At 45.2% G+C, this 16126-nt stretch overlaps 1 protein-coding gene across 1 annotated transcript in view; it reads right to left on the reverse strand.

Moving 5' to 3' along the window:
* Window positions 1-15705, reverse strand: part of LOC148224633 (uncharacterized) — an 18091-nt gene extending 2386 nt beyond the window's left edge. Inside the window, 1 exon segment of the mRNA XM_088157959.1 lies at window positions 853-15705. The gene's annotated coding sequence lies outside the window, so the exon portion shown is untranslated.
* Between the last annotated feature and the right edge of the window lie 421 nt (window positions 15706-16126).

The following is a 16126-nucleotide window of genomic DNA, read 5'->3' on the forward strand; positions in this document are numbered from 1 at the left end:
GGGACGGGAGAAGTATTTTCCAATTTTTTAACCTTACTTTTTTATTATTCTATATACACACATGTTCCATATATTAGAACTGATGCACTGTGCAAGGGAACCATGTTTTCCAATCTCAGTTTAAATTTATTCTTACCAGAGAGAGCTATAAAGGATACATCAATATATTCATAGGAGGAACAACAGCAACTCAACTTCCTCAGCTTCTTATTTCTGCACATGTGGAACGTACCATCTTTTATAATGTGAAATGGAATGTCTCATGATTTTTCTCAATGCACTTCTAACATACATATGCCTGGCAATCTAGGGTTCAATAATGGAAAAGCTCTAGAGAAATGTATTTTTGCAGCTGTAGCCTGCCTGCCATAGCAAAGCCTATATCATTGCTTTAAAATTAGAGGTAGGGTCAGTGACAGTGAATGGTCAAACCACTTTTCAAGAAGACATTTTGGAAAGCTTCATCCAAGGCTGTATTTTCAGGATGGCTTTAGGGTATGGCAGACAAAGGTTGAAGAGAAGAGGCACGGTTCAGCTGGCTACTCATTCTCACCACCTCTGCTGACGACATCAGGGAAAGATCTGAGTGGGAACTAACCCAAGGGAAACAACAGAAATTTCTATTCAGCTGGATTTGCCCCTTGACCTGGTTGATCATGTAACCACATCACTACTATTACAAGCTCAGAAGAGGAGGTGAGAACAGGTGAAAATGTAGCCTCACCCTACTTGCTTGCAGCCTACAATGTGGATGGCTTTAAATTAATTCCAACTTCAACTGCAGAGACAAAAGAGATGGATCTACATTCGTGGAGATATTTCAGATCCTTGTTTTTCCAACAAGTAGCTTACCAAGACCCCTGGTGTCACGACACTGCAGTACTCATCGTGGAGGCCATGAGTTGCAAACCACTTGTCTCACAAAAAACAGTCACCTGGAAAAAGGAGAGGAAAAGTTTCACCAACAAGAACTCACAGCCAAGCCGTGCATCCCTTCCATGCATTCAACCCCAGAAGCAGAGAAATCAAAAGTTGCTCTGAATCACCAACAAGGGGAAGTCTCTGCTCAGCCTGGAAACATTTACCAGCACCCAAGAATCCACCACCAGACTGGAAGACTGAAGAACCATGCTGCCCATGGAGGGGAAATAGGGCAGACCTGCTTTAGCACTCCCATGTTTAGCCAGCTAGATTTCCATGAGCTCATCTGTGCTTAGAGAAGCTGGCACAGAGCTTGGACATGTCACCTTCCCTTCTCTGCACCCATGTCTCTTCAAAGGCTCACCTTCCCCTCACAATGTGGCCAGCAACTCCTGCCAAACCCTTGTGCTTCATATAGGCAACCTCCTCCACAGCCAGACAATGTATAAACAGAAACATCAAGTATCAGGCAAAGCCAGGCAATCACATCTAGGGGAAAACCAGGCAGGTTTTAGAAGGAGGAAGTACTATCTACTGCTCTGGCAGCTCCTACTTCAAATCACTGCATACCCTACAGGATGATGGGAATCCAAAGCAAGTTTAAGTGCCTGAAAGTTCGGCGATACAAGGAAATGCAGGCTCTGAAGAGCGGCTTACTGGTAAATCTGAGGTTAGTGGAAAAAAAAAAAAAAAGAGCAGTGGCCTGCCAGCTTCTCCCTCACCCACTGTGAAAACTGTAGAGGCTGCAAGAACAGTATGAATCTAGACAACACTCACACTGTCAGGGCCAGCATGGTATCTCAGAGCACTCTCAGCTATTTACACAGCATGGACAGCCTTGCAGTTAAAGTACAACTGCAAACTGAAATCACTACCAAAATGTTTCTGTGTAATTCCAATGCATTCTGCTGACCACATCTCCCAACAGAAACACAGGAGCTGGAAGCTAATTAGTTATGCGTTGTGAAAGTCTGTGCATATTCTCTTCCCTCCAACATTCTCCAACTATTATCTACTGTAGCTTCACCTTAATAATGTAGCAATGTGCTGCCATGTCATCCACTTCACAAAACCAAACTACAAAGCTAGTCCCAAACAATGCAGCTACATTCTCCACCCAGTCCAGCCAAATCAAACAATGAAATCATCAACGTGATAGACCATCCTTATCTAGCTAAGTCACACCTGCAGACAGAAGCTGAAACAAACACCTATCGCAACAAGCTGCTTCACCCAGTAAAACTCACCACAGCAGCACAATCATTCCTGAATCCAATTACTCAGTTGTATCTCCTCTCCCCTTTCCCCCACCCCACCCAACAAAACAATACATGCTAAGCCCTGCCAGTGCCAATACTGACACACCTCTATCAAAGCAGGGACAGAAATCACCTTTTCTCTTGAAGAGGAAACCATGTGAACACCAGCACACGTCAGGATGGAGAGAATCTATCACAAACATTGCTCAGAGCTCTATTCCTTGAAACATTCAATCCCAGTTTGGCAGGGAAGGACAGCCTTGCAGACCACAGCTCAGAACTGCAAGAGGGGCACCATCCATCTTTTAGGCTAGCCAGTTACTGCACTGTAATTCCATTCCCTAGTGTCCCATCTCTGCTGCTCACCTGCACGGGCTTAGCCCTGTCAGCACAAGGCAGTTTGCTTCACAGTGAATTTAAGAGCAAAAGGCTGAGAGCATGCATACAAAGCAGCTACCACAGAGTAACTAACAAGATGCAAATACACATCCTAGTTCACCTTTCAGTTATATATTTTGACCACCCCTATACTTCAACAAACCAGCCACCATATTACTGTATTGCAAATAGAAGGTTTTAAAAAAAAAAAAATCAAACTAGCTAATTCCTACTTTATGGCCTTAAGCTGAAGAAGCTTGATAGTGACAAGTGGTCAAGTACTTGGAGGTGTACAGCATTATGGCTATTCCAGCAGGAACAGCTGCAGTTATCACTGATTCACTTCAGTCTTTTTTCCCTCTTTGAGAAGGAGAATGTGGAGAGATGAAATAAAGGCATACCAAGTAGATAAAAGTATCAGACTTGTGGCCTGACTGTGACATGAAGCATTAAAGGCAAGAAACCTTTCTCGGCATACAAGAAAGAGCACACTGCTATTTTCCCCATGGCCTTTCTGAGACTGTCAGTCTGTGCTGGACTGAGCATGGTGAGTGCTCAAAATCAGCATGGAAAGAGAAAAGAGGCTGGAGACGTGCTGCTACAGAAAACAAATGATAACTTTGAATGGAAGCTGAGCCTGCACCCTGAATTGTACCTGTGACAGTGGAGTGGGTAAGAAAGGAGAGAGTGGAATAAGAGACTGCTCTGAGAACAACAGAAGCTTTAGGAGGGACCAAGAACAGCAGCCGCAGGAGGTATTTGAGCAACCACTGATCCTGACAACCACCAGGAAGCAAACTTCTGCAAGTGCATCCACCAGTGGATTCCCTGTGTGACCTGAGAGGTGGGGCAAGGCAATGAATCAGCCCACGTGCTCCTTCAGCACATTTTTACTGGGAAGGGCACCTCCAATTTCTCCGACCCTCATTCAGCCACATGATTGGGAGAATAGCTCCACTGGCAAGAGGTGACTCCACTACACCCAAGAGCTACCAATGGTTTTCATCACGTGCTGCACTTACCAGTTTTGTTGAGCATTTGCTTATTTTACACATTTGCAGCTGAGCTGCACGTTACTTTTTAATAAGCTGCTGTTTAATAATGTACTTGATTACACACCTCATTGATAAGGAGAGTGGGAAACAAGGAGGACACAGGAAGTGTTATTCAAAGCTTTTATTGAGCTGTCAGACTTCCTTAAGATCATGTAAAAGCAAATAGATAAAATGTCATGAATATTCTACACCCCATACATCTTTCTATGACACTTGAGGATACAGGGACACAAGACACTTCAATCCCTTGCAGCAGTCCAAATTTCTAGATAGGACTCCCTACCAAGGGCTATTAAATATACCTTTAAATCTGCCTCCTAGCAAAAGCTGTCTTCCTCATCCTTTCTCAGGAAGGATAAAGCACATGCCTGTCACACCACCAGGATGGAACCCATCAGCATTCAAATAGGTGTGTCAAAAATGCAACCTTACCTTCTGCACACCAGCTCTGTACTGGATCCAGGAAAGCAGCTTAAGCCTATCTAACTCTACCCTTCCAGCACTTGTGATACAGCTGAAAATGACCTTCAGATAAGATATTAATAATATTCATGAGACAACTTTCCTGTTTCATCCAACCATGTGTCCATGCTCTCACTGGCATTGGCACAAGAGGCCGTGCTGACTGATGGCAAAGCATGGATAGACTTACGCTTATTGAAATACATTTGTGCCCATCTTCTGCCAGGTCCCTCTGCCCTTTTTCTTAAACAAGGGCAGAAAATACCTCAGGTACCTTCAGATAGGTAACCTGGATACCTAAGGGTAGATTAGTTGTTCATCTAAGATGATTAGACAGCAACTCACAGCCAGTCATCAGTTTCTAGATGGTCCTACCTTATCCTGAAATAGTGTTCCTACGTTTATGTCATAACAACAAAAAAATGATACACAAAGTTCTCACAGTCTCCCAGAGAATTGTCTTACCACATCAGAGAAATCACCACTATTCCAAAGTCTGCACAGCATTATCTCTCTCGTCACAGTTTTACACCAGAAATTACTCTCAATAAACAGAACAATCAAGGGCTTGTAGCAAAATAAGTTTAAGTGACATGAATGTGGGGCTACACAATCTCCACCAGGCAGCATTGCAACCTCCTCAGGGAAAATACCTTCTCCTGCACATGTGGTGTGCAAGCACCTCTCTGTTAAATTCTAAATGAGTAGGTTATTGCCCACAACTACCTCTAGCCCTGAAGCACAGAAAAAGGGGCTGAGCAAAGACAGACTCACCTACAATTAGCATCTTGAAGACCAACAGTCACAGATAGGGAAAGGGCATGCAAGATTCTATGCCATTACATGGCGAGAAATTCCCTTGAGTTGCTTCATTTAATGTAAGAACTTAGGACCACAAGATAAGCCTCCCAGAAACTGTAAGAATATTTAATCAGGCCCATGCAAATGCAGTACAGTGTGGTCACACAATGCAGCTCTGCTGAACCTACCTGTGGCTGCCCATCCACATCTCCCAAATAAGACAGTACAGATACCTTTCCTCCCATATTTCCACCCAACTCCTATCACCACACACATGGACCTTTCACGAAGAACAAATCTCTCCTGAAGTCTATTCAAATCAAAGACCACAGAAAATCCAACCTTTTGCTCTACATCCTTAAAATGTGCAGTGAAGACAATCACTGACAAAGCACAATACAAACTCAAAGCCTCAGAGAATTAAGTGTTTTATGAATTTCTCATGTCACTATCTCCTTTTCTGAGAAAATGGTATCTCTAGCAACTATTCTCTTCCTTCTGACAAGTACATGGATAACCAACAGTAGCCCTGATACAAAGGCTGTATAAGTAATCAGTCTTTTCAGGTACTTTAAAAATCATTCTAAAATAGTATTTTGCAACAGACATGTTGCCCACTAGTCTCACAAGCATAACTTTCAAGAGTTGTGAATAACACTAACACTTCTTGTCAAACAAACAACTATATGTCTGTTAAACTTTATTTTCAGTATATTTAACAATACTTCAGTGCATTACTACTCCAGTGGGGATGCATGGCTGTCCTAGACACCTTCTGACCCTGTACAACTCCTTCCCCAAAAGCAGTGGAGGCAGACACTTATGGACGCTGGTGATCAAATTCAAGGTGTACACAGACAAACACGGAGAGTTTTTCAATTTCCCATCTGCTATTATGTAAAAAACACTTGAACTACTTGGTTCACTTGGGACTGGAACAAGCTCTTGGCAGATTCTGACACAGTTCCAGAATCAGTCTGGGGAAAAAGCCAAAAGAAAAATTCTTTAAAAAAAAACCTCAAAGCCTAAGCTACAACTATCAGCTTCTGTACAGGAACGTTATAAACACTTGCCCTCGGTGCTGTTGCCATTTCAGCTTCACCAGCAGCAGTGGCACTGGCAGGTGCTGGTCAGCCGGGGCGCCGGGGACGCTGTCGCGCACCCTGTCACGACATCGCGCTGACCGCAGCTCAGCCCTGGCGCACTCCGGCGCAGCTGCCAACATCACTTCAGTTCCACCTCTGTTAGCAGTGCTGAGAGCAGTCTATGTACTTTACAAGTGGAGTTTGGAGCTCCTTATGTGGAGCGTCGCTTACCTGAGCAGCAGTCGGGGTGCCGTGGAGTTCCAGCTATTGTTAACACCGATAAAGATCAAAAGCTTGAGCAATAAGGGATTTTTCAAGAAACATTTTAACTGTATTTCCCTAATATACGACAGGCTTCTGCAGCTTTCCACATCATGCTAGCAGTCAGTAGCCTTAGCATCAATCAGCATTGCATGCAGGAGTCCAGTGGGTAATGAGAGTTCTCCATGGCCTGCTTTCATAGCTTTGGCTTCTGTCAAAACTTCATTTACTTGTCAGGAATTAGGAGAAGCCACAGGCAATCTCTTTCCCCTTACTTCTCTGGGTTTATTTTTTTCAAAAATTTAAATAGGGACATCAGCATGAACAGGTAAACAGGTAAAACACACCTCCTTGCCAGCAGCCCATTCTCTAGGAACTAATCTATTGAAAGGGGCTGGGAGAAAATACGCTGAAATACGGGATGGGGAGACAGGACCAAGGAGACAGCAGTTGGTTCTTCTACAAGTATTAACACCACACTGCTTAAACAAAAGGCTGGGGAGAAACAAGTCACCAATCAGCACGGAAAAAAACCCAAGTGCTTTTTCCTTCCCTTTCGGCATCCCTTCAACAGGCTTCCAGAATGAAAGATAAGAAGCAATCCTCAGGCGTAATTCCTTGGGCTGCAATCTTGTCAGTTTTCATAAGCTAAGTGGGGCTGGGATGGGTCAGTACAGGACAGAGCTCCTCTGAGAAAAACCCAGTGCTACAGCAAGCAGTAATTCCCCACTCTGCTGCAAGGGGACATGACACATGACACCAGTCGGAATTGCTGGGGGCGAGCCATACACCTTCCTTCATGTTAACCTTCACCTTTACAGCTCTCTGCTCTCTCTCCTCCCAAATAAGCACTTTTCCAAGGCTCCCCTGAGCATCAGTACCTTCCAGCAGTGCCTGCCAGACCAGTTTTCGTTCAGGACTGTCACCAGCAGCCATCCCTCTGCTCTGCTCCTTTGCACGAGCCCTCCTGCTGTTCTCAGGCACCGGGGGAGCTCAACACCACAAACTCAGCATTCCCACGGGAGCAGAGCTGAAGCTACTACATCCCCTACGGCTTGCTGCTGGGTAAAATGTGTGCCAGGGTGTGTTTGTCCCTGGTGCACTGAACCTCTCATTTCTTTGCTTTTAGACCCACATTAGGCATGTGAGCAGCAGCATGACCCTCAGTGGCATAGTACAGTGATTCCATACTGGCTTGCCAGTCCTTAAATGCAGGCTCTTCCACACAGCAATGACTCTTCTAAGGAGTAAGGCACTTCAAAGAACTCCAGCAAGCAAAAACTGCATGTACACAGTATTCCACGATGCTACATGATTATATCAAAGCTGCTGGGATGAAAAACTGACATTTGATAAATAACATGAGGTCACCTCAAAGATCTCAGAACACTGCATGTAAAAATGTTATTTTGACAAGAAATTAAGCAATTGTATAATCAGGTCTATTATCAAATCTACTGCTTTGACACGATCTTATAAAAGTATGAAGAGCATGCAATTCCAATTGCTGCAGGATCCTCCCTCACTCGACACAAGATGTAGGCATTTAATATTCCTCTAGTTAGCCACGCATGTACAGCACAGCCTAACGCACTTCAAAGTATTTACTGTGCTGTATAAACACAGCGCTATTTTCAAAGCCTCATAACTGTCAAATCAAAGCTGGCTTTCACTAAAGCATTCAGAAGCATTTCTGCTGGATGGTGGCTATTTGCCTGACAGTTTCAACCTTCTATCCCCCAACCACAAGAAGGTTAATTTTTTTTTTGTATATATGCATATATATATATACAATTATTATTTTCAAGAGGCAGAAGAAAGTGTTTACTTGCTAACAAGCTGTCAAATCATTTTGACCTGGAGTTTTTTACTTTCCTTCTCATACATACATATAAAATGTGGTGGAAAACTTCCATTCCACCAGCAGAAGTCCTGGAAAGTTTTTCCATACACATGCCTCAACTGTCCATTGTACCAGCTGTCCCTGTTGAGGCTGTGGCTGCTCACCTCAACAGGCTACAGTTTGGTTTTATATTACACTGCAAATACATTTCTAATCAATCCTCAAACAAATCCAGATTGGCACATAGATAAAACACTGCCGTTTTACAGGCAGTGGAACAGTGATATCAAGACACCTGAGGAAGTCAGTTTAGCAAAATGCAGAAAGCAGAGCTCCGAGCAACCTGAAAAATTGCCTGCACAGCTCTATCTTGCCCAGTGTTTTTATCAGTGAACCACTAAACCAGATTTTTTGTTCAGGTCTTCACAACTCTGTACACACTGCAAAGGTGGCAAAGATAGCTTGACACAACATACACAAGCAGACTCAGAGACTTAAAGCAATTTGTAGAGCGTAAGTAACGTGGTCAAATAGATAAATCACAGGCACATTAAGAGCCAAGCTCTGTTCTCAGGTTCGCCACCAAATCCAAGCAACCCTGGTTTTAAAAGAGCCCATGGGCCCCAGCCACCCTGCTGATAAGGTAAAACAGATATCTGCACCCTTTGTTCAGAAGGCAGAGAGGACAACCACAGGCACACGGAGACCATCCAGTGACAAGGTGGGTCAGTGATTTAAAGCTCTCTTGCTCTGCTACTATGAGACAGAGCCCCACCAGAAAGCCAAGGAGGAGAAACACAGCGGCACTGCTTTCTTAAGAGGCCAAAGAGCCATGAAAACAAGACACCAGCTCAGAGCAATTGCCAGTGCTAGGAGTTGAACAGGCAGCTGTGTGGCTATCTGTGCCTGAACAACAACTGCTCTGAACTCAACACAGAAAACGGCAAGCTCTCCCTCGATTCCATATGCAGCTAAATTATTGTGTGTATCATCCACTCTTTATGCCATCGACTGCACCACTAAGGAGTACTTAAAACCAGCATTGTTTTCAAGGCAACAGCACCCAATTCTCAGTGAAATCTTAGAGGACATTTCTCCATCTTTCTTTGTTGAAAGAAATCATGTCAGTGGTAAAAGGCACTTCCATTTTTCCTTCCTGCAAAAGGATTTCATTGATTCTGCTTAGGCTTTAAAAAACAAACAGGCCAACCACCTTACAGTTCCACTGTTCATCTCCCTTCCCTATTCCACAAGCATCTTCTAGGAGGCCAAACAAGGAAAATCCCACTTCTGCTTTTAAGCCTGTCTGAAAAAAAGGATCTCTCCAAAGACATAACATTCATTCTTCAAATACAGTTAACTGCAATTTCATAACAGTATTTAAAATAAATTCAATTAAGTGTTGTCAAAGTAGATCAAAATCAGAGTACTCAGACTCAACTCTGCAAAAGAACAGGCAAGAACAACCCACAGAAGTAGGAATAAAGAAAATGTAGAAAGTTGTGAAGCAGCAGTTCACTTCATCACAGCCACAGTTTAGTAACTCAGACCAGATTTCAGGATGGTTCACCAGGATCCAACCAGAAGCCTATGGCACATCTCATACACTGGTTCTCAATCAAGTTTCCAGAGAGGAGTGTGAGAACCCTGCAGCAAACCCAGGCACAACAGGCTATTCCATCCCTCCCTTTTTCCAATATAGAAGCACAACTGCTAGGGCAGAATAAAAAGGAAGGTTTAGACCACATGCTTAATACCTCTTCCAAAATTTCTACTGTCACTGATTACGATAATTGAATATTCTTCATATTCTTAAAGACATCTGATACTTTTTAACTCTTGTTGAATTCTTGCTCCTCAGCAAGATTCTCACAGCATGAGTTTCACTGCTTAATTGCAACCATACTAAATAGTCTATCGTCAATTTACAGTACATGTTCTGTATCATCAGAAAGTCTTGAGACAGCAGAAACTCTTCCATACTCCACCACACTCTTCTGTTGGCCCTGCTTAAAGCTTCTTAAAGAGAGCTTCTCTTTTGATACTTTGCATATATGTTCAGAGATGGCTTTTGGCAAAAATAACAAGGTAAGCTGGAGGAACTGTTCTCAGGCAAGGGAAGCTGTAACAAACAGGTGTAAAAAACATTTAGCAAGCTTAGCAGACTCTTAAGGGTATAGTTAGATGAGCATTCCTTTTGGCAGCAATGCCAGCTTAGAGAACTGCTGCTACCAATATTTACTCCCACCCCTGCACCACACTGTCTCTGATGTGCCTGTGGCCAAACAGCAAACCAGTTTGGCAAACTGATGCAGGCTAAGTATCACCATTTCTTTGCCAGGCTACTCCTAATCCAGATCAGCTCCCTGATCTGTTCCAGCATCCAGCTGCTCCAACAGCAGCACCAGCACACACAGAAGGGTGGTGCAGAGTCAAAACACATGAGCACCAAGGACTCCTCAAAACCCATCTCCAGCACTGAAGGAAGGGCTCACAGGAATAGGAACAGAGGGCAGCTTGGCCCACAGGTAAGGGTGCAGGCACAAAGCACCCCCCTGCTTCTTCAAAAATACAAATCAAAAGTTAACACTGGAACAGTTCACTTGGGTTCAGCACAATAAATGTCACCTATCGTTGCTAACCAGCGTTTATGAGCCTGCATGGTCTTAAAGGCAACCCTTCAGCAATTTCCCAACAGATCTATTTTTTTTTCAAGTTCTTCAAGATTATCTGGACTTCCTAAATATGAATAAAGTTCCTGTTCTTCTGGACTTGTAGAGTCCCTACTACAAAGGACATCAAGCTCCAAAACAATTAAACTTTTAAAGCAGTAAAAAAAAAAAACCTAACAGACAAGTAAGGGTACGTAGGGGAAAGCTCTTTTAAATTCAATAGGCAGAGCGGTGCTTGAACAAAATTCAGCAATGAAATCGCCTTCCATTCACAAATTGCTCTGAAAAACTGAGTTAACACCTTTATTTTGCCAGCAGGAAGACTAGAGGGACTCCAGCAGAGCTTGTAAGCAGGAAATCCAAGCCCACAGCAAAACTTGATGGGTTAAAGGACTTCATATCTATGTAAACAGACCACAGGCCTTAGGGAGGCACAGAGATTTCTGTGAAGTCCAAGGCCACACAAACGAGTTAGAAGGATTTTATGAAGGCTGCCTGCATTGCTATGAAGAAACCCTGAAAAACTTCTACAAAGCAGAAGAGAAAAAAGCCCTGCAAGGTAGCACAGTTCACATTTAAGATAGAAATTAGTTTGAATACTCACTTGAGTGTAATTGCTTCACAGGATAAACTTGTTGCTGTTTGGGGTTGGGGTTTTTTTCCTATTGAATTTATAAAAGACCAGCAAAATTCCTAAGCCATAGGCACAGTTTGTGAGGCAAGAGAATTGACACACCATGTCAAGAACTCAGAGGAAAAAAACAACATTTAGGAAGAAACATGTAGAAATAGGTATGGGAAGTCAATGTGCTGCAGAGCAGCAAGCCTTTGAATAGCTGGGAAATATGGATCAAAGGTACTCCATTCTTATCCACATCAAACATATAAACTGCTCAGAAAAGCTGTAGTATATGAATATTTTAGCCTTGTGGCTTACAGTCACCTCAGCTTCTATATTTGGATATTTGGTGACAAATGCAGTTTGGCTGTGGACTAACCCTAACTGAAAACAATCCAAGCACATGAACTGTAAAGATGAAATGCAAGATGGGGGGAAAGGAGGGGGAAAGCACAGGGAAGAAAGAGTCCACACCCTTTGTATTCATAATATCCAGAAGAGATCTACAAAGTTTCTGGTTGTATAACCAGAAACCTCTTTATTTTCTTTCACATTAAAATTCAGGTCCTGCCTAGCTTAGAAGATTGTGTTGACCAATAAACAAATTAACTGATCAGAAGACAGAAAAGCAAAATACCTCCCCAAAATAAACAAGGGGGGAAAAAAAACCAAAAAAACAAACCAAAAAAAGCAACCTAGCATACAAAAAGATGATCACAACAGTATCATCATAGTCCAGCCACTCCCCCACATCAGAGTAATCACAGTTTCTCCCAGAACATCTTTAGACCTCTAGAAGCTAAATAATCTGCATTGGGAAAACTACACTGAGAAGTCATAAACAGAACTTTTACCAAACACTGCAAAAACCAAGTGCACAGGCACAAAACTACATCCCCAAAAGAATTTATCACGTTAACCTGACCAAAGATGAGCAGCTGAATGGGAGGGTGACTTACACAAAACCTTGTTTAGGGTGGGTTTTTTTTTTTGCTTGGTTTTGTTCACACTTATTTAACGTCAATGATTGATTAACATTTTGGATAAAGGAGGTCTTTGTTAGTGATTCAGCATCTCCACCCCTTCAATTAAGGTGTTAAGAGTTCACACAAGTGCAGTGAGACCCAAGATCCCCAGACCCCTCTCCACAATAAAATCCCGACCCCCCCAAAAAAAACAGATTAAAAAACAAAATCAAAAACAACACACACTCGCCCTACTGAGAAAATTCCAAAATCCCAAAACTAACATTGTTGCTAACTCCAAGTCAAAAAAAGAAAGATGCCATTCTTTTGTTGTTTGAGGAGAGGCCAGCAAGGGAGACAGGGAAAGAATATGAGCCCTTGAGCCATTTTTATGCACTGAGTAAGAAAAAAAGGACACATTCATTAAAAATAATCTCTTTGGAGATCACTGTTAAAAGAAAAAAAAATCCACACCGCGTAACAGAGCCATCATGCCAACTTGTCCAAAATGGCTATAAAACACCGGGAAAACAATCCCTGTAGTTCAGGCAAGGAAAGAGATCCCTGTGCCATGGGATGCAGGCGTGTGCACTCGTGCAAGCACAGCTCCTCTGCCGTGGGATGGACACAAAACCACTCCGTGTGTGTGCCCCTGACCAACTTCCCCAGTTCCACACCTGTAATACCCCACTTCAGCCAGAAATTGGCCATTACAGACCTCATAGGAAGCAGGAGAGAGGTAAACAAAAAGAAGTGGGAATAAAACTGTTTAAGTATGTTAATTCTTTCATTTGATTTCACATAATGCCTTGCCTAGCTTTCCAACGGTTGTTATTGTAATATCTCAAGCAATCACTGATCAAATAATCCAACAAAACAGAAGAAAAAAAATCTGCATTACTTTTTTGCAGCATGCTTTTAAAGCTTGATACATTTAAGGATGCTTCAGAGCATCCTATGTCTGTGTGGGCTTTTCACAGAGAAATCAAGGACAAAATACTTTCAAGGAAAATAAAAATGTAACTGGAACCCCTAAAAACAGAGAGAGCTGTCTCCCCCGCTTCCTCCAACTGTGTTTTGACAGAAAAACAACCAGTCACCAACAAGGAGGCTTAAGGAGACAAACTTCACTTGGCACAACCCTTTCTTCTCTGCCCAGACCAAGGAGAAGGTGTTTCTTTAGCAGATAAGGGCTACCAGGTAAGACCTGCTGTTCCTCTCCCAAAAGTAAGGTTCATGGTTATTTCCAGACCAGCTTCAGAGTCCATGTTAGGTTTGGCATCTGAAGAATAAAAGCATCTTCCCTTTCACCTTGGTGGGCTTTTAATCACTCCACAACCAGCTCCCATCTGACACTTACTTCATTCTTTCATTGCTGCATGACAATTTTCTGATTTCTCATGTAGTTTACTATTAAACCACTAATCATGTAATCATCCCACCTTAATATTTTACACCCAAATAGCAACCCACAATTGACTGTCACATCAGATTCTTCCCATCTGTCTCCTCATGCTTTGTCTACCTTCCCTGAGTAAAATCCACCTTTCACATCCCAAACACTCCATCTTCAGAGGCCTTTTCAGACCCACCACCTACACCGAGAACTTGAGGACATGGAGCTGGACAAGACAGAAATACAGGACTGCCTCTCATCCTGCAAGTGGAGCCTTGCTGCCCTGCATGCATCTCTCTACCTGTCCCAACATTTTCCTAAGCATTTGGAGTCTCCACTGTTCATTTTTTTCTCATCATCCAACCCTTAACCTCATGAAACTTCAGATTTAGTCTCCCATCCCCCTTTGCAGCCAGCCAGAGTATAGACTCCCTCTCGTGCACACACACACAGAGCCTCTCCTCTACCTAGTAGGAATTCTTCCAAACAAACACATTTCCCCTGCCTTGACAGATACTGCTCTTCCCCACAATCCCCGTATACAAGCTCCCCTCCCACACTTAGTATCCCACCTACAGTTTGATACTAACAGCTTAGCTTCCCTAAATTTCTGCTCCCCTGATCTATCTACTCTGCTTCCCAGCTCTGGAGCCCTACAATTTCCCTCATGACCATGTGCACCACCTCCCTCATGCTGAAAGCACTTCCTACCCCATAATATTCTGGCTCCCAGTGGTTCCCCAATCCCACTCCCGTATCTCTTTCTTACAATGACTCAAGTCCCAACTCCTCACATGGTCTCCCCTTCGTGTACCACTCTCCCCAGCAAACCTCATACTTGTTTCTTCATCCAGCTCTCCACATTTTTTCCTGCAGATGCCCATAGTTCAGTACTTCCTGCACCACAGCCCTCCATGTGAGCCTTCCTCACAGCACATCCCAGGTGATCTAATATCCCACACACCATCTCCCACCCTCTCACTGCCTGTTTCACCTTGTATTCCACTCCCTACATCCCTACTGTGGATCTCTTGTGCCCCAGCCCCTCACGTCAGCTCAACCACAGAGTTCACAGCTCCCACCCCGCTTTTACACCAGCTTCTTTCTCCTAAGACAGTCTTCGCTCCCAGTTCAACAGCCCCTCCCATCCTATGTCCCAGCTCCTCACCGAGACTGGAATCTCTAGTCCACCAACACTGTCCTCTACAGCACGGCCCGAAGGCACTTCCACACACCTCAGGGCAGCACAGATCACCCCAGGGCTGCACCCCACAGCACAGCCCCAGTGCCCCCAGCACAACCCAGAGCACCTCACGCACTCCTCCACACAGCAGAGCCCCAGCACATCCCCCGCACCACCGAGCATCCCACACATCCCTCCATGGAGCACAGCTCTTGGAGCATCCCGTGCACCACACTGCGACTCAGGACAGCCCACACATCCCTCCTCCCAGCACATCCCCTATGGCATCCCATACATTCCTCCATACGCCACAGCCCCCGGGGCATCCCCTGCACCACAGCTCGAGGCACAGCATTCCATGTGCCGCTCCATGCAACCTCCAGGGCTCCCAGCGCACCCCAAAGCACCCCACACATCCCAAAGAGCACAGTTCCCAGAGTATCCCCTAAGCTTCACACATCCCTCCGTGGAGCACAGCTCCTGGAGGATCCCCTGCTTCCCAACACATCCTCCAGGCAAACCCTGCTCCCCACACACCCCATGGAGCACAGCTTCCAGAATATCCCCCATGGAGCACACCTCCTTCCATGGAGCACAGCTCCTGGAGGATCCCCTGCTCCCAACACATCCCTCCATGGAGCACAGCTTCCAGAATATCCTACATGCCCCACACCTCCTTCCATGGAGCACAGCTCCTGGAGCATCCCCTGCTCCCAAAACATCCCTCCGTGGAGCACATCCTCCAGGCATCCGCTGCTCCCCACACATCTCTCCAAGGATCACAGCCCCACAGGCACCCCCTGCAACCCCGGAGCTCCCCTCGCCGCCTCCTTTGGGGCACCGCCGGGACCCCCCCAACTCCCGAACTTGGGGCGGGCGGTGAGGGTGCCGGTGCCCGGTGCCCGCCCCGCACTCACCGCGCTCAGCCCGGGGCCGGCGGGGGCGGCGCGGCGGCTCCGTCCCCCTCCCGCACACACACACAGGCTCCATTGTCCGCCGGCGCCTCCCCCCCCCGCTCCCCGCGCACATGGTACCGCCCAGCGCAGCCCCTCGCGCCCGCTCCCCCCGCCCGCTCCCCCCCCCGCCTTTTCCCCACACCGGTTCTTTCCCCCCCCCCCGCGCCCCCCCTTCCGCCGCGTCCCGCAACCCGCGGAGAGACGAATGGTACCGCCCGTCGCGCGCGCCCCGCCCCGGCAATGGTACCGTCCGGTACTCACTCGGCCGGC

The sequence above is a fragment of the Sturnus vulgaris genome, chromosome 2, assembly GCF_052056855.1.
Source record: "Sturnus vulgaris isolate bStuVul1 chromosome 2, bStuVul1.hap1, whole genome shotgun sequence".
Classification (NCBI taxonomy): Eukaryota; Metazoa; Chordata; class Aves; order Passeriformes; family Sturnidae; genus Sturnus; species Sturnus vulgaris.